Source organism: Canis lupus, chromosome 20 (genome assembly GCF_048164855.1).
Source record: "Canis lupus baileyi chromosome 20, mCanLup2.hap1, whole genome shotgun sequence".
NCBI classification, from domain to species: domain Eukaryota; kingdom Metazoa; phylum Chordata; class Mammalia; order Carnivora; family Canidae; genus Canis; species Canis lupus.
In genome coordinates, this window is record NC_132857.1 from 34,970,985 (window position 1) to 34,996,571 (window position 25,587).

At 44.6% G+C, this 25,587-nt stretch overlaps 1 protein-coding gene across 4 annotated transcripts in view; it reads right to left on the reverse strand.

Annotated features, from left to right (window-relative positions):
- The window catches only part of RALB (RAS like proto-oncogene B), a 47,872-nt gene extending 23,948 nt beyond the window's left edge, over nucleotides 1–23,924 (reverse strand). The window contains exons 1-3 of one of the 4 annotated variants that reach the window (XM_072788866.1): nucleotides 23,756–23,866; nucleotides 23,135–23,236; nucleotides 22,985–23,024 (exon numbers count right to left, since the gene is read on the reverse strand). The gene's annotated coding sequence lies outside the window, so the exon portion shown is untranslated. Of the gene's footprint in view, nucleotides 1–22,984; nucleotides 23,025–23,134; nucleotides 23,237–23,408; nucleotides 23,655–23,755 lie in introns of those variants that run through there. The other 3 variants (XM_072788867.1, XM_072788865.1, XM_072788868.1) reach the window with 3 other exon arrangements.
- Nucleotides 23,925–25,587: the final 1,663 nt, after the last annotated feature.

A 25,587-nucleotide genomic window follows, 5' to 3' on the forward strand; every position in this document is an offset into this window, starting at 1 on the left:
GACTCTGCAGTTCTAGGGGTAACAAACTATGGAAAGGCAAATACTATATAAAGGAAATTGATGGATGATAAGAACTGGTGAGTGGGGTGTGTTATGCAGGCTCCTCCAGTGCCTTCTCTGGGCTGCTAAGAATCTTCAGCTCTCAAGGATAGCTCTGCCCTTCCTGGTAGAAAGGGGAGGCACAGAATCTTATTTTGGTCTGTTACTTTTCAACTGCCTTCAGCTCAATATGCCTCCAGCATATTTTGGGATGGCATCCTCGGAACCCTTTCAATTCTTAATAGAAAATTTAGGAAATAGGAGGTTCTGGTTGGCTCAGGTGGTGGAGAACTCAACTCTTGATCTCAGGGCTATGAGTTCAAGCCCTGTGTTAGGTATAGAGATGACTTAAAATTTAAGAAATATCTAAACTGTCTCTGAAAGAGAAAAATATCATTTATGAGTCTGCCAGGAAGAGATATTCACTATTAACAGTAGACATCCTGCCAGTATTCTAATCTATATATTCCTATATATAAGACCTATTTGAGATCATATTTGTGTAGTTGGCATGTTCTCTCTCACGTATTATATCCATCTGTCTCCTCAGAGCAGACTGAACAGAATTAAACCTTTCCTTGATTTAAGGACCATCATCAGCATGAAATCAGTTATGTGAGCAGCCTTGGGCTGTTGTGAGAAGGATCAGATGTCCGCTTCTTCTGCGCCTTCACAGCCCTCAGTTTACTTGCCTATGCCAGTCTTCTTTCCACTGCTCCTTTTCTAATTATGTGCTTTTTAATAAGTGTTCTAAGCAATTAACTAGATAATTAAGCACATTTGAATTGTGACTAAAATAGAATAAATGGGATAAGGCGTGGGCCTCCCCAAAAGGCTTTACTTTAGGAAAGTGAAACAACTTTTGACCTAATTTCTGGTCCACAAGTGTTTTCCAGAGAGCTAAGGTTGGTGCATGAGGTTGGAACCTCCAGACTATCCATCACATAATTTCTTTAAAGCAACCTTGCTCCTGTGAATTATTATAGTTGTATGAAAATGGAGAAATAATCTTCCAGGTTGGGGTGCGGGAGGTTTTCAAACCCATGGAGACATCTATCTAATTCTGAGCTGTTATTTTCCAAAAACAAAGTCAATTTCCCTAGAGGAAATCACAATAAATGAACTGAAGACTATTCAGCAAATCTAAAGACGTCTGCCAAAGTATCTGTGCTCAAAAACTGAATAACCACAGTGGATATTTCCAACCTACATAACTGCTTTGGTCAACTTGACCTGATGAAGGGAAAGACAGGATAAAAGCAGAAGGGCTAGCCAAGTGCCCATGACCAAATCAATCCTGGAAACTGGAAATGCCCCTCCAGGCTCCTGACATTGGCCACTGTCAGTCTACCTGTTGTTTTTGTTCTTACTTGTACTGAGAGTGTTCCAGAAACATGGTCTTTGACTCAAGAAACTCTAAGTCCAGCAATTTAATAAATCCTGTGGCAGAACGATGCAAGTCAAGGGGTGCTCTGAGAACACAAAGGAGGGATGTCTAAATCAGACTAGAAAGTCAGGCAAATTCTCCCAAAGGGAGCAACGTAGGAACTGGGATTTGAAAGAGTGGATTTGATAAAGAGAGGAAGAGAAATAACAGGAAGAAAACAAAGCAGGGCAGTTGAGGAAGTGCATGCTGATGATTTAATGTTTATAATTGATATGCCTACTCAACAAATGTGTTCTTAAAGAAAAAAAGTGTTCTTAAAAAATAATACAAGTATCCTTTTCACCCCAACATTATATGAAAAGTTTCAAACTTTTAGCAAAGTTGAGCAAACTGCACAGCGAGTCCATATACCCACCACCTGGATTCTCCAGTTAGCGTTTTGCTCCATTTGCTTTACCACAATCCCCATTATTTGGCATCCCTCTTCCTATCCATCAATCCATCTTACTCTTCTGATGCATTTCCATGTAAGCTGTAGACATCAGTACACTTCATCCCTGACTTTGGCGGAGACATCATTTTTTACACAGCAATCATACTCTCCCCCCCCCACACACACACACACAAACACACTGCCTTCACTAACAATTTCAGAACTCTCTCTAAAGGGTTAGCAATCCTCCTAAATCATTTCAACAAACTATGTGGGTTCCTGGCCAATACATGAAGCCACAACACAGACTTTCCATAAGGGGAATGAAAGCCCATAACACCAAATCCTGGCATGGCTCTCACTGGGTCAGAAGTCTTTTACAAGGAACTTGAGAAACACACCAGTGAACACCCTTTACTATGTCTCCACCTACTAACAGGAAAGCACAGCAGTTAGATTCCTTTTTGTCCAAAAAACATTTAAGTGCTACCTTGTGCCAAGCCGTGGGTCTCTGCCTTAGAAAACTTAATCCCCTAAGGAAAGACATACAACTAAAGCATTTTAATAGACTTTCTCACATTCAGTGATGAACACAGTACAAGACATAATGGAAAGCATAATGAACTCTGGGAAGAGAGAATCAGGAAAGGCTCCAGAATTGAAGAAGAGTTCACTCAGCAGACAAAGAGTGAGAGAGGGGAGCTTTCCACCCATAACTGAGAGCACATGCTAAGGAAAAAAAGCATGAAACATAATAGCAGGTACCAGGTATCACATGATATTGAGAAGACAGTTTCATCTATAAACGAGCGTGAGATCCCATCTTGAGAAACCTACCTGGGAGGAAATAGGAAGCCACTGCAAGGTGTGTACCCCTGCCCAAGTGACCACGTAAAGCATTGGATCAATAAGAATAAACAGGGCAGCCCCTGGTGGCACAGCGGTTTGGCACCGCCTACAGCCCAGGGTGTGATCCTGGGGACCGGGGATGGAGTCCCATGTCGGGCTCCCTTCATGGAGCCTGCTTCTCCCTCTGCCTGTGTCTCTGCCTCTCTCTCTCTCTCTCTGTCTCTCGTGAATGAATAAAATCTTTTTTAAAAAAAGAAAAAGAATAAACACACATACTCCCATACAGAAAAATGAGACACCTCAAACTAAAAAAACTTCATTCCAATGGTTCAGGAGGGAGGCAAGTGTTGGGAAATGCTTTTCCTACGCCATGTTCTATGATACATTAATATGAGACAGGGCTCTCTACCATTCAGCATTAATTCAAAGACTAGAACACATTCACTTGAGAAGAAAAGTTATTCAAGCAAATCACAATATATAAACCACACAAATGCATGTTAGGAGGAAGGAGTGTTTTCTAGTGGTCCTTAGTCCCATAGGCTAATATAATCATCAGTCTTTGGTTAAACTGAGACTAGGAGAAAATGAGTTAGTAGGTAGAGTCAAAAAGCCACCCTGTCTGTAACAGAGTTATCAAGAAAATCAAATGAGAATTTGAAAATGCAGAGGAAAACTTACTCCTCCTGTCCCTCTCATAAAATTCAAGTGTCCTAGGTAATATAGCCCACAAAAGCATATGAGGAAATTCTTAGACACTGTACACATGCAAAGAATTGCACTCAGCATTTTTTTCCAGATAATATAACTTGAAGGTAACCTAGATATTGCTAATAAGCCATAATCATAATACTTCAGTCTCCCAAAATATCATCCATGTTTTTAATAATTAAATAAGAATCCAAAAGGAAAGCAATCCTAAATCTGGGACAATTTAAGCACCAAAACAATTAAAGACAGTAATGACAACAGACCACTGAAAAATTAGGAATTAATGAATCCATACCTATAATAGGTATTAAATAAACAAGGAAAGAGGTAGAGCTCTTGCTTCTAGTAGAATGCCAAAGGCAGACCGATAAATGCAGGGGGTACATCTGAGTTGGAAAATCAACATTTTTCTAATAATTATAGTAAAGACTGGTCTGGGCAAGAATCATTAATAGATGCTAAATCTAAAGGGGAGATCTGGATGAGGAACAGGATATTTGCACAGTCTCCACATATTAGTTATGAATCAGAGTCTGCATTTTAACAAGCAGCACTACTTAAGTGTCAAGGCAAATCCCAATTATTCACAACACTTCCTGTTACGATCCAAATTCAGAACAATCTGATCTAAATTAGGGTCATGAAGAACCCTCCCAAAAAAAGCAGTGCTTTCAAATATGAAGTAACACAGGAAACAGATGGATTGCAAGGATTGTAATGAAAAAGTAAAACGCAATGACACTGCCTACTCAGTAGATGTCATATCTGTTAGTATTGAAAATCGACATGGAATCTTTTTCTTACATCTAACACCAAATTATTCAATAGTTGTAACAAAAAAAAACAAACTGAAGGACTGTACAGGAGTGTGCCAGTGTGTGTTGGCAGCACTTCCCTTCCTGCGCTGAATCCCTATATCACTGTCATTTTAACAAGACAAACTGTGGTTATTGGTCAGCAGTCTTAAAGGCACTCCTTGGGGAGAGAGATAGTGGCCTATTCCTATGTATGTCACCAGGACCTAGAACTCTGACCTCCAATGTATCAGAGACCTAGAACCACCCAGAGAGTAAATAAAGGAATGAATGAATCATGAGGAAAGGGTTTCAAGAAATGAAAACAAGGACACATTTTAAACGATTTTCCATGACGCATACTATGCCACATTTCTCATCAGTGTTCCATTAATGAAATAATGTCTTGAGTGTTCTATTGTGAACACTGATTCTAGACAGTACATCATTAAAGTAGCAGCCCTCCCCAGAGGTTCTTGTTATGGCTTAATAATAAATGCCATTAGTTACAAAAGTAATAGTAATTTAAAAACAATCCACATGCACACACACACTCAGGAGACAAGGTGAAAACACTGGTCAAAGATAGACAAAGATCAGTAAAGATAGCAACTGAAATGGATTGAATTACCTCAAATTTGTTCACAATAATACTTTAAGTATTATTGGTCACCTTTGGAGGACTAGGAAAACAACTCATTTTTTTGAAAATTGGTAAAGACAGAGAAAGAATTTAAAATGCACTATGTTTTTCCTATACATTGTACTAACAGGTGACTAAATACAGCTGATCCTTGAACAACATGGGGGCCTTAGGGCACCACCCTCCCCCTACAGTTGAAACTCCGCATATAACTTTTGATTCCCCGAAAATTTAATTACTAATAGCCTACTGTTGACTAGAAGCCTTACATGAACCGTTAAGTAACACATAGTTTGTATGTTATATGTAGTTATCTATACTGTATTTTTACAACAAAGTAAGCTAGAGAAAATGTTAAGAAAACCTTAAGGAAGATAAAATACATTTACAGCACTGAACTGTATGTACCGAGAAAAATCCACATATAGTGGACCACACAGTGCAGACTCACGTTGTTCAAGGGTCAACTCTAATGGATGAAACAAAGTTTCCCTTCACAACATCTTCTAACAAATCAAAGAATGACAGAATTTGGGCTACCACCATTTTGAAATTCCTCACAGATTAAGAAAATCTAGCCCTGAAAATCAAAGGCTGCTAACATTATTTAAAGAAAAAAAAAATAGACAACTTGACATTATGAGCACTTTGAAAAAGATAACCATCAAGACGTAGTCTTGCAAAGAAAGCTTCTATATCTGACTGCTGATGTATGGAAAATAGAGGAGACAGGAATATGGTGAACATCACCACACAGGCACACACCATCAGGAACATAAAAACCAGAGTGGAGGGGTACCTGGGTGGCTTAGTGGTTGAGCATCTGCCTTTAGCTCAGGTCATGAGCCTGGGGTCCTGGTATTGGGTCCTAAAGCAGGCTCACTGCATGGAGCCTGCTTCTCCCTCTGCGTATGTATGTCTCTGCCCCTCTCTGTTTCTTTCATGAATAAATAAATAAAATCTTTTTAAAAAGAAAACAGAGTGGAATAAGCCACCCAGTTTCTTCAACAAATACATTGCAAGATGAAAGAGAGATGGGGAGGGAAGCCATAAGTTACGAGAACTGAGACATAAAGTGAGTGGGAAGCCATAAGTTACGAGAACTGAGACATAAAGGACATCAATTTGGATCCTTAACACGTACAAAAACTGGGAAAATCTGAAAGTTGACTGGATTTGATAATACTAAGGAATTCTTGTTTTTAAAAATTCCAAGTAATTTAACATAATCTCATTACAAATGAAATGATATATGGGATTTGCCTCAGTTATCAAGGGGGAAAGGAGTTGGGATACAGATGAAATAAGACTGACCATGAATTGATAATTTTCAAAGCTGACTGACAGGTATAAGGTAGTTCATTATACTGTTCTCTGTACTTTTTTGTTTTAGATTTTATTTATTATTTATTTATTTATTTATTTATTTATTTATTATTCATGAGAGACACACAGAGAGAGGTAGAGACATAGGCAGAGGGAGAAGGCTCCCCTGTAGGGAGCCTGATGTGGAACTCAATCCCAGGACCCCAAGGCAACAACCTGAGCCAAAGGCAGATGCTCAACCACTAAGCCGCTCAGGTGCTCCTGTTCTGTACTTTCATACATGTTTGAAAACTTTCACACTTAAAAATTCATAAAAAATAATGACAAATTTAGGTGCCTGGGTCCCACCCCCGTAGAAATTCTAATTCAGGAGTATGGTGCTCTGACACCTATGTTCTTAGGTTGCCCAGATGATTCCAATTCATGCCCAGCTTTGAAACCATTCCGTTGGACTTGATACTCTTTGAGAACAGATCCTGTATCTCTTTTAACCACTGATTTACACATGACCTATTACAAAAAACATACTTAAATGTTAACTGAATTCATTAACTAAGGTTGGAGCCATTTTCTCACCCTTAATTCTCTAAGTAGAATACATATGGCACTATGGACCGACCTTCAAAAGATATTCTTTTTTATTTTTATTTTATTTATTTATTCATGAGAGACACAGAGAGAGAGGCAGAGACACAGGCAGAGGGAGAAGCAGGCTCTCTGCAGGGAGCCTAATACAGGACTCAATCCCAGGATCCCGAGATCATGACCTGAGCCAAAGGCAGACACTCAGCCGCTGAGCCACCCAGGTGCCCCTCACATGAAATTCTTATTTTCTATTAGTCAACAGTCTCACAATGAACACTCTCCTACCACCTTTGTTTTGGCAAGGGCCATGGTATGTTGCCATCTTAAGAAAACTGATTCACTTATCATAATCTGATTCAAAATTTTTGGGGAGTTTTCAAAAAAACGTTTTCACATGAGTTTTCTAGTATTGAGATGGTGATGATGAAATATAATCTAAAGTCATCTCAAGGGGATCCCTGGGTGGCGCAGCAGTTTGGCGCCTGCCTTTGGCCCAGGGTGCGATCCTGGAGACCCGGGATCGAATCCCACATCGGGCTCCCGGTGCATGGAGCCTGCTTCTCCCTCTGCCTGTGTCTCTGCCTCTCTCTCTCTCTCTCTCTCTGTGACTATCCTAAATAAATAAAAATTAAAAAAAATATATTAAAGTCATCTCGAGAGGCATTTACTTTTCAATCAGTCCACAAGTGAATGTTTTCCTCTTCATATTTCTCTCCTAACTATAGGCCTTTTTCACACTATATATAGTCTTCTACTAAACTCCTGTTCTTCAACTTCAAGTACATTAATTTCCCTAATTTCACTCTAGAGTTTTAAAGCCTTCAGAAATAGGGGAGCCGAGGAAATGAGAAAGAAATTTTTTAAAAGATTGTCTTGGGAAAGCATAGCACAATACCAAAGATAAGACAAAATAATCAAGGCTTAAAATGACAGACTCAAATAATGAAATACATTTAAGAAAAAGAAAAAGGAAATACATTAAAAGAAACAAAAAAAGTGATTGTGATTTGAAAATGCGTTCTTGGATTTTCACAAGTTAGAAGAGAAACTCTAAAAACCAGGAAAAGTTTTTTTAAAGACTTTACCAAATTCTATCAATATCTAAGTCTTAACCTTTACTAAATCAGGGTTGGAAGATTGTTACCACATCTGTAACAACTTTTTGCAATCCTAGTTTGGATCATCTACAAAAACAAATGGCTAAGCCCTGTTACATCATAAATTCCAACTGAAATGCTTAGTTTTAATGGACACACTCACAGGACTGAATTACCACGAAGGCTTCTCCGAAGCCTTCCAGCTCACCTCCAAAATCAAAAAGCAGAGGACTACTTAAAGTATGTTAAGTATATTGAGAATAACAGGCCCTTTTGGCAAACATACATCAGTAAAAATGAGTTTAAAAAAGATTTCACTAAATAACACACAACTTTACACAAATATGCAACTTAAGGGACTGTCTATCTAGCCTCTCTTTTCTAGAAACTGTAACTCTCCACATGTAATAACTACATGGTTATTACAGGACAGGGGAGAGGGGTGAGGGAGGTAAGACATGCCAGATTAGTATGTGGCCATGACCCTGGGACAAATCGACTGATCCCAAGGAGGGCACTTGCCCCAAAGGAGGGTATGGGTCAATACCGAGCAGCTAGGTCCATGATGGCAACAGCTGGGACAGGGAGCCCCAGGCCCAAGTAAGAGCACAGCAGCTCTCCTGTGGCCCTTTGGACAATGGACTGCCCTTCCCAAAAGAAGCACCTGCTCATTGATGGGACAGGAATGTCAAACTTCTGATTCTTTAAGAGATACCAGTAATTTGGAATTTTATGTAAAATCTCCCTCTTTAAATGTTAATAACTAAATCAATTTTTAAAAACACTGTGAGCAAACAAAGCATGTCTGCAGGCCGCTCATTTTTGCAAACTGGCAGCTATGTTTTGTTGGCAAGTGGTGAAAGCCAACCTACAGCAAGAAGCAGAGACAAAGCCAGCACAGGGGGAGGAAACACGGGAACAGTCTTGGCAGCATTCAGGGGCTGGTTGCAGCTGCTCCTGAGTCCCGGCCTCATCCTGGGCCCCTTCCTTGGCTTGCTTTTTCATTTCCCTGCTGAGTCAGTGACATGCACTGGTGTCCACCCAATAAATCCCCCTTTGTGGTGTGAGCTCATATCCCTTACGTTTCTGTCACTTCCAACCAAGGGAGTCCCAACTGACTGTACGTAATGACTTTGAAAGCACACATAATTCAAGTCCAGGGAATTGGACCCAGGAAAGGCCGGAGGGGAAATATCATGACACAAAAATACTTCATTCTGCATGAATAAGGCATGAGCTGAAGATGCTTCCAGGCAATGCAAATATTTTGCCCCCTTATATGATTAGGGGTCTGGTCCACAATGAAAGGAACCCCAACTGAAAGTAGCTTAAGGTAAATATTTATTGGCTCATGTAACCACATATCCAGGTAAAAGCTTGATGCAGAGGCTCAGCTGAAGTCTCCAGAACCCACTTTCTCTCCCCCATCCCTAGGCTCCACCTCTCCCACCTCTCCCCTGCTGCCCCTCCCAACCCTGAGCCTTTCCACAGTCATCATTCACAAACCCAATTCCTTTTCCTATACAACTTTCAACTTAAATGTCACTTCCTCAGAGAGGTCTTCCAGGACTCCTGCACGGCAGATAGCCCCTCTCTCATCTTCCATGTCGGCCCCTTGGCTTCTTTCACTTAACCGATCACAGCTTGCAATTCCCTTCTTTTTCTGCATACTTTTTGCTTATTTCTTACACTACTATTAAGGGAAGCCTGTATCCAGGTCTGCCCTTTCCCTTCTTAAACTCTTGTGGACTCAATAGTCTTAGGACTATTTCCCTGTTACGGTATAAACCATGCTTCAACCTAAAGAACATAAAGTTTACTCAATTTTATGGTCATCATAAAATCTAGAATACTGTGCAAACTTAACACTTGGATTCATCCATTTCTTATTTCCATTACTGATGGCCAAAAGCCTAAAAAGTTTAAGCCATCATTTCCTCGTTCCAAAAGCCAAGCTTGGCAAATGGATGATGTTAATTTCTATTTTTTTAAGCTTTTGTGGATTTATCACTGAAGACTTTGACTCTCTTAAGGTTCTTATTTAAGTATTTATTTGAACTTATTATGGGGTTCTCATTATTATTCAATTGGTAGTGACTTTTTGGACTGACCATCTCTCCTAGGACTTTGCATTCTGAGAAAGGGCCATAGCCCCTTGCAGGAGTGAGCACAACTTGATGGGGTCAGTGACCAGAATAACACAATACGTGGCTCAGAGCCTCTCAGCCCTTGGTACTTACTGCTGGTCACCTAGTGAAGAATGTGTATGGGTTGCCTAACAATCTCTCCATGGACACAAACTCACCAGGGCTATGACTGAACCTCTACTAAATATTTCTATTAAAATGAAGACACTCGGTCTTGACTTCTCTATTTGGTAAATTTGTATTTTCTTACTGCTTTTCATTGACTAGGGCACTTGGGCAGTGACAGTCCCAGAAAAGACACAATATGTCATCATATTCTCGGAGCTTCTCTTTTGTTGCTCAGCCTTGCCTACACATGTTCTCTTAAAGAAGGAAACTCAATTTTCCCCTCCCCTTGTGCAAATGCTATTGTCATTAGCCCCAGTGGATAGAATCTTTTTATATTGTTATACATGTATGACTCAGTTTCCATGTCTATAAAAATAAGGAAGTTGAATTAAATGATCTAAGCTCCTTTCCAGTCTTTTGCTTTTTTTTTTTTTCCCTGAAACCAAATCTGCAAAATAACTTAAATCAGTGCTCCTGAGAGTGCTGAGGGCAATTTGTTTTAGGTCTTCCTGCTCCCTAATGAGTATCTCTTTATATGTTCTCCCACCAAAACACACATCCCAACACACACACACACACACACACACACACACACACACCCCTAAATTAACTAAAACAAAAACCTGAGAGCTCTGAAGTCGCTCATCATCAGCACTCTGCTTCTAGTTTGTACCCTTACGCACGTGTCATTCCTTCTAAGAGGACTGTTCTTCCTCCTGATGGAGGATTACCCGTAACTTAACACTTAGCCTAAATACTTCCTTTGCCCCTTCCTGGATGTCCCCCAGCAAGGCTGACCCTCCCATAAGTGGGCCCCGGGGCCTGCCGATAAGCCTACTGTGGCACTGAGATGTAAACTGGTCATTTCCTCTTAGATGAAGTCTATCTGTCCCACGACACTGAGGGCTGCCCATTCGTCTTTGTGTGCCCAGCATGCCTGGTACTTAGGAGATGCTCAGTACTTGGATAAAATAATTGAATTCTCCATCTGGGTTGATGGGTCCAGTCTCAAGAGGATATTTGGTAACTGGTAAACTCTGAAAAGCTAATTCATTTATATGATGACTTTCCTAGACTTCTTAAGCAACTAAACTACAAGCGGGAGGTAATTTGCGAGCTCCGATTTTTTTTTGAAGTATACACCTATTTATGAAATAAAGTCCTCTCCCACCATACCCTCACCCCCAGTGTTATCTGGGGCTTTCACTGGTCTTGGAGAGGTCGACCAATTTATATACACTTCTGTTCCTTTCAGCTGCAAAGGCAGCCTCAGAGACATCAGAACCCCTTCATCTCTCAGTAGCTGAAGGTCAAAATTTGGAACCAGCACACATGCCTCTGTTCTGAGTTACTTACCCAAATACAATCCAGTTCAGGGATGTACTACTATTATTTCCACTACAGCACCAACTAGCATATCACGCGCACTCCAACAGAGCTTGGAGAATTACAAGGTCACTTACCCAGTCTACAGCAGGGCTAGAACCCAGCAGTCTGGCTTCTGAGCCCCAAAGATAATCAGCAAAAATTTGATTATATAGGATTTGAAAATTTGGCTTCTGCAGCATGTGACTTCTACCATTATCACCCCTAGTTTTAAAGCTCTGTATATTTTAACATCTTTATATGTTATTTCTACTGCAGTAGTGAAGATTTGTGATTCACTGGTAAGAACAGTTTACATTTTCTTTTAGTAAACAAATTTGGAATAGAATGGCTTCTAGAAAATTCAAGCCATTACTGAAAAGCAGTCAGCACTCCCGCACAATTAACTGTCCCAGGGGCAACTCCTATTTTCATTTTAATGTTATCCTTTCAGACTTTGTCTCTACTTACACAAACATGTATGTGTGTTAACAAAAATGACAGATCTTTATTACATATATGAAATTTCTAATTTTTATTAATAAAATGTATATTTGGAAATTTTTAAAAATTAAAGCTCATTACAGAACTGAGGTAGGGTAGGGAAGACCTTCAAACACCATGTGAAATACTGGAATTTTTATCAACACAGAACTAAAAATCAGAAAGTTAGTGAAGGGGCTCCTGAGTCACTCAGTCAGTTGAGCGTCTGTCTTCAGCTCAGGTCATGATCCTGGGGTCCTGGGATTGAGTCCTGCATCAGGCTCCCTGCTCAGCTGGGGGGTCTGCTACTCCCTCTGCCCTTCCTTTCTATTTGTGTTCTCTCTCTCGAATAAATAAATAAAATCTTTTTAAAAATTCCGTTAAAGAGAGAAAGGCACAGGCAACTATGGGACAAGTTCTAGGAGGAACTACATAACAAAAAAGCAGTTCTTATATACCCCAAAGGACGGAAAGCAGGGATTTGAACAGATCTGTCCTCTCACATTCATGACAGTACTGTTCACAACAGCGGAAAGTGAAAGCAACCAGTGTCCACTGATGAATGAATGGAAAACCCAATGTGGTCTCTATCCATATAAGGGGATATTATTCAGTCTTAAATGGGAATGAAATTCTGACAGAAGCTGCAACATGGATGAACCTTGAGGACATGAGGCTAAGTGCAGTAAGCCAGTAGAAGCCACAAAGGGACAAAACTATATAATTCCACTTCTCTTAGGCACCAGAAAGAGTGGATTCATAGAGATGGAAAGCTGAAGAAGAGTGGTTGCCAGGGGCCAGGGGAGGAGAGGATGGGAGTTCGTGTTTAACGAGCACAGAGTTCCACAATGGGATGATGAAAAGTGTTTTGGAGATGGATGGTGGTGTGATTGCACTACACTGTGAATGCACTTAATGCCACAGAAACTATACACTTAAAAATCACTAAACTGACAGAGGGGCACCTGGCTGGCTCAGCCAGTAGAGCATGTGGTGACTCTTATCTCGGGGTCATGAGTTTAAGCCCCACACTGGGTGTAGAGCTTACTTTTTAAAAATTCCTAAAATGACAAATCTTATACTATGTCTATTTTACCACAATTTTTTTAAAGTAGTTCTATACCAGACGCCTGGGTGGCTCAGTTGATTGAGCGTCTGCCTTCAGCTCAGGTCATGATCCCGGGGTCCTGGGATCAAGTTCTGCATCGGGCTCCCTGCTCAGCGGGGAGTCTGCTTCTCCCTTTACCTCTCCCCCCACTCCTGCTCTCTCTCTCTTGCTCCCTATCTCTCAAATAAATATTTCATTTAAAAAATCTTTAAAGTAGTTCTATACCAACTACAGTGTGGGACAGGAGAGAAAACAGCTTGAAGTCTGGAGTCTGCCATTGGGCAGCCAATGCCCTTCGTTCTTTTAGTCAAGTTGCTTTTCTCAGCATGAGTCTCCTCTATAAAATGCACAGAGGATGTGTATCCTCAGGGTAATTATGGAGACTAAATGAGAAAACACCTATCATAACACCTGGCTCTGGGGGCAGCCCGGGGGCTCAGTGGTTTAGCGTCACCTTCAGTCCAGGTCCTGATCCTGGAGGCCAGGGATTGAGCCCCACGTCAGGCTCCCTGCATGGAGCCTGCTTCTCCCTCTGCCTGTGTCTCTGCCTCTCTCTCTCTCTCTCTCTCTCTCTCTCTCTCTCGTATCTCTCATGAATAAATAAATAAAATCTTAAAAAAAAAAAAACAAAAAAAAAAAACACCTGGCTCTGAGTACTCAAGCACTGACCTGGTGTTTGGACATCATTCTGATATTCTAGAAAGTTCTGAGAAAGAAAATGGTCTGGCAGCCAAACCGATCTGAAGGCAGGATGAGCTGCCAGTCCTTAAAGAAGGACAAGCATAGGCCAGAGAGATTCTTCTGCCAAGACTCAGTCCTTTGCCGAGGTGACACCAGACCCGAACACTGCACTAGGAAGAGGCCTGGCCTCTGGACCTCATTCAGTCACTCACTCACTGTATGACTAGGCAAGTCAGTCCACCCCACTTGGCCTCAATATTCACCCCGTCTATCTTTCAAGGTAACTGGGAAGGAACAAATGGGAAAATTCATACAAAAGGCTTCAGGGCCTCAGAAGCATTGTCAATGTGGAAACAAGAGTAGGAGTATTATCAACAGAGGTTCTTCAGACCCTTCTCTCTTCTCTGTCACCCAAAAGACAATGTCACTTATCTTCAGAAGCATTGCCAGTGGGCATCTCAGGACCTACCCTAAATCTTCCCCCAGCAGCTCTGGAAATTTCTCTAACAAAACTAGTCCTTCAGGGCACCTGAAAGGCTCAGTGGCTTAATGTCTGCCTTCGGCTCAGAGCATGATCCCAGGGTCCTGGGATCAAGTCCTGCATCGGGCTCCCTGCACGGAGCCTGCTTCTCCCTCTGCCTATGTCTCTGCCTCTCTCTGTGTCTCTCATGAATAAATCAATATTTTTTTTTTCTTTAAAAAAAAAAAAGGGCGGGGGGGAAGAAATACTCCTTCATTGTCTTCCCTGCTGGGCTGTGTATGAAGGGTTAGGGAACCCATGACTGGGGAGCTACAGAGCCAGAACAGAGTCCACCCTCTCGAAGGGGGCAGCATACTGCTGAACATCCTCTACCCAGTCCCCACCAGAAGTGCAGGTGTCCTTCTTCCCTCATTACTAGGACTCCCTTCCCAACAGGACTGCAGCCATGCTCTGGAAGGATTCATTCCCATCCACCCCATCCCACCCAGGCCCAGGAGAACACCTGCCAACAATTCAAGACCCTCTACCTCTTCCAAGATTATTCTTCTACCTTTCAGCTTCCCATGAGACTCAGGTGTGCCCTGAGTCTATTTTAAATAGACTCCATCTTCCTCTCTAGCCATGTGCCTCAGGGCCAGAAAGAAAGAAGTATCCTGGGATCCCTGGGTGGCGCAGCGGTTTAGCGCCTGCCTTTGGCCCAGGGCGCGATCCTGGAGACCCGGGATCGAATCCCACATCCGGCTCTCGGTGCATGGAGCCTGCTTCTCCCTCTGCCTATGTCTCTGCCTCTCTCTCTCTCTCTCTGTGACTATCATAAATAAATAAAAATTAAAAAAAAAAAAAAAGAAAGAAGTATCCTTTCTCCCCCAACCATCACTTCCAGTAGAGGACCTACTTCAGAAAAATAATTTCCTTTCTCTCACAAAAAGCCTGGATCTTGGGCAGCCCAGGTGGCTCAGCAGTTTAGCGCCTGCCTTCAGCCCAGGGCATGATCCTGGAGTCCCGGGATCGAGTCCCACGTTGGGCTCCCTGCATGGAGTCTGCTTCTCCTTCTGCCTGCATCTCTGTCTCTGTCTCTGTCTCTCTCTTTGTGCCTATCATGAATAAATAAATAAAATCTTTAAAAAAAAAAAAAAGCCTGGATCTTCAAGGTGTGGGCAATTTGCTTTCCTGCACCTTGCTGGCCTCACGTCATCTCTGGACCTCACCACTTCCCTCACATATTGGTGGTATTTGCTTCCAGTTCATAGGTTTCCTTTCCACTTCATCTCCTGTCATCCTCCTCAGGACTCCTATGTTCATATGGACAACCTGTCACAGAGCACAGCCTCTCCTGAGTCCTTGACCTCTTCTCTGAAAATTATTTCCCCCATTCTACATAACACAGTTGTGCTGCTGCCCCACACTTTATCACCATCAGAAACAGCTGTCTCCTCCAGGTCTCCAGCCTCCGTCTCCCTCCTTCTAGCTCCTCCTTCCTTCTAGCTTGCTTATTCTCACCAACAGTATCACTACCACAGTTCTCTGCCTGCAGGTCACTTCCAGAACCTTCTCTCTGCATGAACTCCCTCCTTCTGCAGCTCACATCTCACAGTATGAAAGCCCTCTGGCTGACAACAGTCCCCGCCTTACGCCTTTCATTCCCTTCCAGCCCCAGCATCTGGCAAGCCAACTTGCTGGAGAGGTAAAGAGAATCTTGCAGCTGTGAAGCCTCACATTAAATGCATTTATGATCCCAAACCAGGAATGGGCATTCACTCTACACTGCCTAGATATTTTCTGTGATCTCCCCTACACCATCCCAATGCTCCCTCTCGACAAATGATCTTGCCTCTTTTTTCCTAAACACAAGCCATCAGGGACAAACTCCCTCAGGGCTTCTCCACCAAATCCACAAATCTCCCAGCATCCATGCCCACCTCTTCCTGTCTCTCTCTACAAGGACAGCACCCTCCTGCTCTTAGCAAAGACCAAGCACTCCACACAGGCTCTGGACTCCATGTACCCCTACCCCCATGCCCAGAAACATCATTTCTGCCATTATCCCCTTTTTCCTGCATCATTAATCCGTCTTTACCTCCATTGAGGATCATCCCCAACAGCAGACACTCTACTTAATCTTCATCGTAAACACACACACCCCTTTGATCACCATATGTCCCTCTAGCTAGTGACATGATTTCCCTGTAGCCCTGGTTATCTATACCAATGCTTCTCAAACTTTAATTACTGAGGAATCTTGTCAAAATGTGTATTCTGATCCAGTAGGTCTAGGGTGGAGCCCAAGAGTCAGCACTGCCAACCAACTCCCAGATGACTATTCTGGCCCAACCAACTCCCAGATGACTATTCTGGCCCAAGGACCCCATTCTTCATAACAAGTTTCCCCCCCACCCACCCACCCTTTCCTTACTGCTTCATTTACAAAGTCCTTTCTAGTGTGGCTCCTTCCCCCAGCACAACTTCCTGAAACTGGGCTGGTCAGGATCACCAAGAAACTCCAATAACAACTGTCCTCTTCATCCTCTCCCGTGCCCTTCCCCTTTTACAGAGGAGCATGTAACACCTGGGAGAGTACGCTGCCTGGAAAGGGGAAGGCCCATGGTAGGTCAGTTCAAACAGCCCTCTTGGCATCTCCCTCCAGGTACTGTCCCTCCAGGTACTGTCCCTCCTGCCTCTAGAGCACCACACTCTCCCACGGGGCTTGCTGCTTCTCTGGCAGTGCTCCGGCAGCATTGTTGGCTGGGTCTTCCTCCTCTACCTGGCTTCTAAATGTCATCAGTCCTCCTCAGAGCTGGGTCTTACATCCTTCGTGCGCTTGGATGAGTGACCTCATCCATTCCAGGGCTCTACAAGCAGCTTCCAAACCTTTAGAACGCAGCCCAGACCGTTCTCCTGACCTCCAGACCCCTCTCCCTCCACCTTCCTGTACCTGTGTGGGTGTCCTGTGAGAATCTCAAACCCAACATTCCCAAAGAGAATTCTTGATTCTTCCTTCTCCACTTCAAATCTGCTCCTCCTCCACTATTCCCCACCTAGGAGTTACTCAAGTAACTAGTTGTATCCAAGTTTTAACTAAAGCCAAATACCTGGGAGTTATCTTTGCTTCCCCTTGCCTCTCCCCCAACTCAGTTCATGACCAATTCTACTGGTTTCAGATCCAACTGCTTCTTCCATCTCTTCCTAGGCCTGGACACCAACCACTGAGCAGCCACGACTTCCTAAATGACTCATCGTGGCTCCTCTTCAATCTATTCCCCATATAGTCTCTACTGCAAATTTTCCAAAAATACAAATAAAAGTGAGTGTAAAGCCCTTCAATGGCGTACGTGAATAAAATCCAAACCCGCTATCCACCATGGCCTACAAGACCCTACACAAACTTTTCCTTCTCCAGCCAGCTTTGCCTTCTTTCAGTTCCATGAATATGCCATGTGCTTTCCTACCTGGTCTCCTTTCTACATGTTCTACTCTCTTCTTGCATTGCTTTTAGGAAGCCCTGAAGCAAGAGAAAGCAAGTACAGTCAAGTAACTGAAGGAGCCCTTGAGGCTACCTGGAGCAGAAAGAAAGACAGAGTCTGCTTGATGAGATTATGTTAGAAAGGAAAGGGCCAGATCATCTAAAACCCTGTACACCCACCAGTTTAGGGATTTTAGACTATTGAGGGCACTGGAAATCCACTGCAGTGCTTCGAGCAAATGGGTGACATAATTAGACCTGCACGTTGAGAAGCTCACTCTCGTGAGACTGTGGAAAAATAGAAGGGCCTGGAGCAGATGTGAGAGAGATGCCAGAGACAATGGTGGCCTAAGAGGATGACAGCAGATCTGAAGAAAATGGCTAGATGTTGGAACTATTTAGGGGGATGCGACACTGAAATACATACTTGCTTCTTCAGATGGCCAAAATCTAGTTCTCGTATATATTTGGTCTGCATCCAGTCTCTCTCACAGATCCCCAGACCCTCGGAATTTCCTGACCGCTAAAGCCAATGGGAGCATCTTTTGTTCTAACATATGGTCTCTTTTTATAGAAACTGGTCCTCAGTTCCTATAAAAGCTTCAGAGTCACAAAGGTGAAATGCGTGTCTTATTATTCATAATAAAGCTTTTCCACCACAAGTGGGCTTGTGCTAATGAGGTGACCTTTAGGCCACCTGAGAATGGGTGCTGGTTGCCAGAGGAATCAAGCTGGAACAGGGGGTTAGAACCTTCTATCCCACCCCCTGACCTCAGAGGTTGACTCAATCACCAATGGCAATGATTTCATCAATCACGTCTATGTAAGGAATCCTCCATAAAAACCCAAAAGGAGGTTCGGAGAGATTCCAGGATGGGGAATCAGAATAATTCCATGTACCAAATGGTGGGCCCCCAGCTCCATGAGGACAGAAGCTCCTTTGTTCAAGACCTCACCCTGTGTATCTCTTCATGTGGCTGTTGGTTCAAATCCTTTAATATCCCTTGTAATAAAGCAGTCACCTACTGAGGAAATGGGCTTCCTGAGTTCTGTGAGGCACTCTAGCACATTAACCAAACCCAAGCAAGGGGTAACGAAAACCTCTGATTTACAGTGAGTCAGTCAGAAGCTCGGGTAACAATTTGGACTTGCAACGGCCATCTGAAGTGGGGTGTGGTCTTGTGGGACCGGGACCATAATGTGTGGAATCTGACGCTGTCTCCAGGTAGATAGTGCCAGAACTAAGTTGAGATGTAGACACCCAGGGGGGCACCTAGGTGGCTCAGTGATTGAACATCTGCCTTGGGTTCAGAGTGTGATCCCAGGGTCCTGGGATCAAGTTCCACATCAGGCTTCCCGCAGAGAGCCTGCTTCTCCCTCTGCCTACATCTCTGCCTCTCTCTGTCTCTCTCATGAATAAATAAATAAAATCTTTAAAGAAAAAAAAAAGAAAGAAAGAAATGTAGACACCCAGCTGGTGCCAGAGAATTGCATGGTGGTGCAGGAGAAACCACACACACACGCTCCTCCACCTTGGAAAGGGGTACAGAACCCCCTTAGGCATGAAAAAATGGAAGAACTTAATGGATAAGCACCTATCATTTTTAGATTTTAAAAAAGCTTAACTTGCAAGTATGCGTAAAGGTACCCCCCTGAAAAAATCCACTAAGAATAGGATCAGCTAATCCACACTATGACTGTCCTCCAATCCTTTCCTGTTTTTACAGCCAGAGTGGGGGGGGGGAGGGGAAGGGAAGGAGAGGGGCGATCGGAGAGGTGGGATGAAAGAAAAGGAAGATACTAACTCATAAATTAGGGCAGCAATTGGGAAAAGAGCCAAAAACAGGGCGAAAGGAGACACGAGCTGTGCTGAGTGTCCAGTCCGCCCAGTGATGACTCCAGCAACCTTCAACTTGGCTGGGATGAACAAAAGCTATTTTTACCAGCCTTCACTTTCTGAAGTTACAATTTAACATGATTTATGAACGCTCCCGTTATCAATACGCTTCGTTCAAAGGATATCTGTTATACAGAAATACTACAATCACAGATGTTTCACAGATAAGAAGGGAACATAGAGGTCGTTTAATCAGGCTGCAGGCTCAGGACGCCCCTTCTCTCCAGCTGCAGACGCTTCAGGAAGATTTCACCTAGAAGCTAAAAGAATAAAGCCCTTCTATCCAGGTGGATAATTAAAAGTATTAGGTTTTCAAAAGAGAAATGCAATAGTGCTGGCCAAATAAATACTGTACAAAGATCTAAAATAATTGGGGTGGAGGGGCAAGGTTTAGGTTCTCTAAGATTTTTTTTAAGCTACTTTGCCAATGAGTTTTACACAAACAAGGGGTGCTTGGGTGGCCCAGTGGGTTAAGCATCTGCCTTCAGCTCAGGTCATGATCCCACGGTCCTTGGATTGAGCCCTGTGTCTGGCTCTCTGCTCAGTGGTGAGTCTGCTTCTCCCTCTCCCTCTGTGGACTTCTCTCTCTCTCTACCAAGTAAATAAATAAAATATTTTTAAAAAATACACAGATGATTAATGACTAATTTTAAGCTGTTCATCAAGGAGTTCATTTTGGCAGTAATTTTTTCTACCAATTTGTTTTAGGGTTAAAAAAAAACCCTCAGCTGTTCCATTTGGTTTAGGGATCAGTAAGATTTAAATTTCTAATTTCCAAAGCTACTGCATATTTGGCTAATTAATTCTTTCTAGCATCTGACAATGAAGAACCAGAAGAAGGAACATAAAGTTAAAAGTCTAATATTAAAAGTTTCTAAATTGGTAAAACTCCAGCTGTATTTTATTCTTCTGGAGTACATACTTTAATAAGCATAGGAAACAAAGATTTTTCTCAATAATGTCCAGTCTAAACCTTCAAATGTAGTAGCCTCTGACAACATCAAAGGTCCTCAAGCTCCCCCTGTGCAGTCCCCTCCCACACTGTACCACCTTTGGTCTATGTGCCAATAGAAGGGATGGTGTGTCCTTTCCAACATTAGATACAAAGATAGCACACTGTCCATCTCTCTCTCCCTCTCTCAGATCACTTGCTCTGGAGAGAAACTTAGTTGTCATGTTGTGAAGGGTCCTAGGGAGAGAGGCCCAAGCAGTGGAGCACTGAAGCTTCCAGCCACAGCCATGTGAGTGAACCATCTCAGAAGCAGATTCTCCAACCCCAGTCAAGCCTTCAGCTGACAACAACCTCAGAAGAGATCCTGAGCCAGAAGCACCTGCCAAGCAGCTCCCAGATCCCTGAACTTCAGAAACTGTAGGAGATAATAAATGTCTGTTCCTTTGAGCTGTTACGTTTGGGGTAACATAGTATACGGCAGAAAATTCATTCAGGACAAACTATAGAGGTGGCCAGCTACACAGGACCAAATTATTATACTTCCTTCAACTCATGCCCTATGCTAAAATTATGTATGTAGGTAGTTTGACATGTTTCATTTGGATCAGACCTCACTTGAAGTTTTCTATGTCAAGTCCCAATCTCATGGGCTTAGAGTACACTGTATCTAAGTTGCCCACAAAACCCTGGCAAAAGCAACAATGGCAATACATTAGCAGTTATCAATTAATAGCACCATTTCCTGCATTTATATTCCAATTTTTTCAGAAAGCACAAACTCTCCAAAGATTCATGGACACTCACAATGACACACAGAGAACACTCACAGAAATTATGAGCAGTTCCTTTTTTTTTTTTTTTTAGAGTAACATAACCTTGCAATACCTTCCCCCTTTGACTTCCCACGGCCACAGTCTTTTCATCTTCTCACTCTCACCCATCCAAAAGCTTACACGCCCTCTCACCTCCTGGCCCTTCTCCTTTTTGAAACCTTTAAGGATATGTACACATATACGCCCATGTTTATATTCCTAAGTAACCAAAAAACTGAGAAGCTAAAGGAGCCAGTTCATGGTCAAATCGCCAAGGCCAGATATGTATCTGGTATTGCTTAGATCAGCGGGTCTGTGGCAAGAGGATAGCTGATGCTCAATAAATGTTGATTTCCCTCCTGTTCCTTACCCACCTCCCCCATGATTAGGAAAGAGCTCCATTTTCTCTGGGACTCGGGTCTCTCTGATTCAGACTTAACAACACACGTTCATTTAAAAAAATAATCTCAAGACTCTTGCATATATATCTTACAGCAGGGGTTGTTTGTTTAGAAGTAACTGGAGTCAAGGCAAAGTGGGACTCTTGCCTGTCATCTTGAGACAAACTATGCTGGGGACATTAGAAGAGTTCACCAAGATCTCTCCCAACACTGTCGTTATACTGTCTCCAAATTTAGCTTTCAGAAAAGGTCTCCACCGATGTTTCTACCTTCCATAAATTCCAAGAGTGGAGAGGAATCTGGTAACTAAATGCAAAGAGGCATTGTGGGATTGGGCGATGTGGCACAATGCATTACCTCAACTCTCTGGTTTACAAATTTCCAGAGTCTTGAGCCATCTCCAGCCAAGGCAAGAACCTTCCAGAATTAAGGCAAGAATTCAGGACTTTTTCTTCTACTTGCACCTGCCACCGACACCTGCCTAGATTCCATTCAACGTTCTAATTCTTGTCTTCCCACCTACGTGTCTTGGTCCCATATTCACAAAGTCCTGGGAAAGTTTCTAGCACTGGAGAGATCTTGTGGAGATCTCAGCTCCCCCACCGTTTCCAGTGGGAAATACCATGAATTGAAAAGGAAGGAAAGACTTGCATTCGGTCAGAAGAAAGCAGACTAGGGGACAGGACTAAAACCACACACAAAGAATGTGTATCCCTGGCCTTATTCCTACCCCCACCCCCGTCCCACCCTCGCTACCACAAAGAAAACTTCAAACATTCCGAATTTCACGTAATCCTAACAGGGAGGGAAAACTTAGCACCCTTTTACTGCTGTGGACTCTCCAGCACAGCCAGGTGAAAAGTCATGCTCAAGACCCCTCCATTAGTAGTGTTGCAAAACCAGTATCGAACCTAAGCCTCACACTCTGATATCCTTTTCTTCCCAATATTCAACGCCACCACCATAGTCACTCCATTTCTGAGAACTTCCATGTTCTACTTCCATTGCCCCGTGTTTAAGAAACATGGCACCTGGGCGTCTGCCTTTGGTTCAGGTGGTGATCCTGGGGTCCTGGGGTCGAGCCCCGCATCACGCTCCCTACGGGGAGCCTGCTTCTCCCTCTGCCTGTGTCTCGGTGTCTCACGAATGATACTCAGCTGAGTCTCTTCCAGGGGCAACTCAAAGCAGTCTGCCAGCCACAAGAACTTCTCCCCGGAAGACTCACCTGATAACAATATCAAAGCTCCAACGTTTCCAATACTCATCTGTAAGTTGGCACAGAGAGGACATTGCTCAAACAAGCAGTCTGGGCACAGCTATCTCTGCCACTGGCAGTTCTGAACCAACCGCGACCCCCATAACCTGACATACCCACCAGAGGGCAAGAACAGCGGAAGCCCAGTCCGGCCGAACAGCTCAAGTCCGCGGTGCCTCCTCGTAGAAGCCACACTCAGGGCCAGCCCCTACCAGAAGGGAGCTGAAGGGGGGGGGGGGGGGGGACGAAGGGGGGGGGGCAGGGAAACAACTTGAGGCTTACTTGCAAGGCAGGACCAAGAACAAACAGACCGAACAACTTTTGGAACACGGCCCCGGGTCAGTCCAAGCTCTTAAGGCACTAATAAGTTTTGCAACACAATTCTAGCTCTTACCCTGCCCAGAGCAGCAACGAAAGCACTAAGGAAGTGGACCATCCTCGGGCCGGAGGCCCGAAAGGGCAGGAAGTGGAAGCCGAGGCCATTTGTGGGAAAAGGGAAGGAGCGGCGAAAAGGGAGAGGCTGGGGCGCCGCCGGGTTTCCCCAGCCCGGGCCGGGAGGCCGGGAGGCCGGGAGGCTTTCTCCATCGGACCTGCCGGGCAGAACCGGGCCGAGAGCCCCGCGTCGCCCTGCGCCGTCCCCGCAGCCTGCGCGCAGACCGCGGTGCAGGAGGCCCCCGAGCGCGGGGCGGCCACCCCACTTCCCGGCCCGCGCCCCACCCCGCCCGCAGCGGGCACCCCTACCTGGGACCGTCCCGCGCCGCCCCGGCCGTCCGCACCGGTCCCGCCGCTCCTACACCTGCCCCGCCCTCCCGCTCGCCTCCCCGCGGGGCCGGACCCCAGCAGTCCCCCGCCGATGTGTCATGGAGCAGCCCCGGCTCGCGGCCCCACCCCCGAGCGCGCCCCCGCCGTCGCCTAGGCAACCCCGCCTCCCGGGAGCGCGCGCTTTCCTTCCGCTCCCGCCCTCCGCGGGCCACGCCCCCCGGGGCCCACCAGCCAATCCCAAGCGGGGCCGGGAGGCTGGGGGCGGAGACTCGGCGGGGGCGCAGCCGCCTCCCCCGCCCTCCCGCTGCTGCGGCCGAGGGGCGAGCGGGGCCGGGGGCTCGGGCGTGCGCGGGTGGAGGGCGCTCCGCGGCGGGTTTGGGTCAGAGCCAGGCCAAGCCAGGGGAAGCAAAAGGGAGCGGCAGGCTGATAGCGAGAAGCCAAAATGACGGCGCGGCGCGGGAGGGTCTCAGGGCCCGGCGCCTGCGGCAGCGGACCTCCGCCTGGCCCGGCGACATCCCGTGAGCTGGCGCGGGCTTACGCGACCAGTGCCTGGCAGTAACGCGGTCCAGATCACCTACAAGGGGAGAACCCTAACCCCAGTTCCTTGGGGCAGGAAGTGCAGGAGGCGGGCTCGCGGACTGGTTTGTCTCCCACAGCCTGCCCCGGTCATTGACCTCCAAATCCAGGGAGGTCGTTGTAATTCTCTATCCAAACAGGGCTTCGCCTCGGGTTGACTTTCCTAACCATCCGGCCCTCCCTAGCGCTGACCCCCGTCCACCACCACCACCACCTGCACCACCGGCTCCCCTCCACCCCCAGCCCCTCACCCCCGCAGGGTTTGTGGTCCCTCTGGCCCTTACACAAAACTCACGGCAGGTCACACTGTATCTCAAATGTTTAAATGTCCGCCTCTGTAATCTCTGGGGATGGAAACACTCTTGTTCGAGTTGATACCCGCAGCGGCTAGCTAATTCTTTCCTTGTTAATAATTACACGTTAGGATACATGTGTATTATATGAGAGGTTTTGTGCCTTGATTAGATTGTTATGTAAAAGCAGCCAACAGATCCAGGCCGGCCACCAAGGGCTGTATCAAAAGGCACAGAAGAGGGGCACCTGGGTGGCTCAGGTCCTGACACCCCAGTCCTGGGATGGAGTCCGGCATCAGGCCCCTCATGGGGAGCCTGTTTCTCCCTCTGCCTATGTCTCTGCCTCTCTCTCTGTGTCTGTCATGAATAAATTTTAAAAATTTTTTAAAGAGGTTTAAAAAAAAAGCACAAAAGCTATACCTTAGTCTTCAATAGAAGGCTTAATCAAAACAAACAAACAAAAAATCAAAAAAAAAAACACAAACCATGTGACTGGAAGAGTATCCTAGTGTTAGACTATCTTCAATTCTGTTTTATCTTTCTCATTCACATTAAAGACTTATTGCATGCTAAGTATATGACGGAAATGCTGCTTGGCAGTATAACGGAGAAAGGGAAGAGGTGTCTCAAAAAAGTTCTCGAGGGTTTACAACCTAGAAGGGGAATCAGACCCAAACCTCTTCTTATGGAGTAATGATTAAGTGCACCGGTTTGGAATCAGGAAGCATAGGTTCGAAGGAGGACTTGACCATATAACTAGCAATTACTTTATGAAATCTCTTAAGCTCTGTAGGCCTCAGTTTCCCCAGCTGCCCAATAGGAGCAGTACTTCTACTAGGAGCTTGGGAGTGCCAGGTGATTGTCACCAGAGTCCACGATGGACCCAAGGCCCATTATATCTGGGAGTGTGTGACACCATGAATACTGGTGCAGCCAATACTG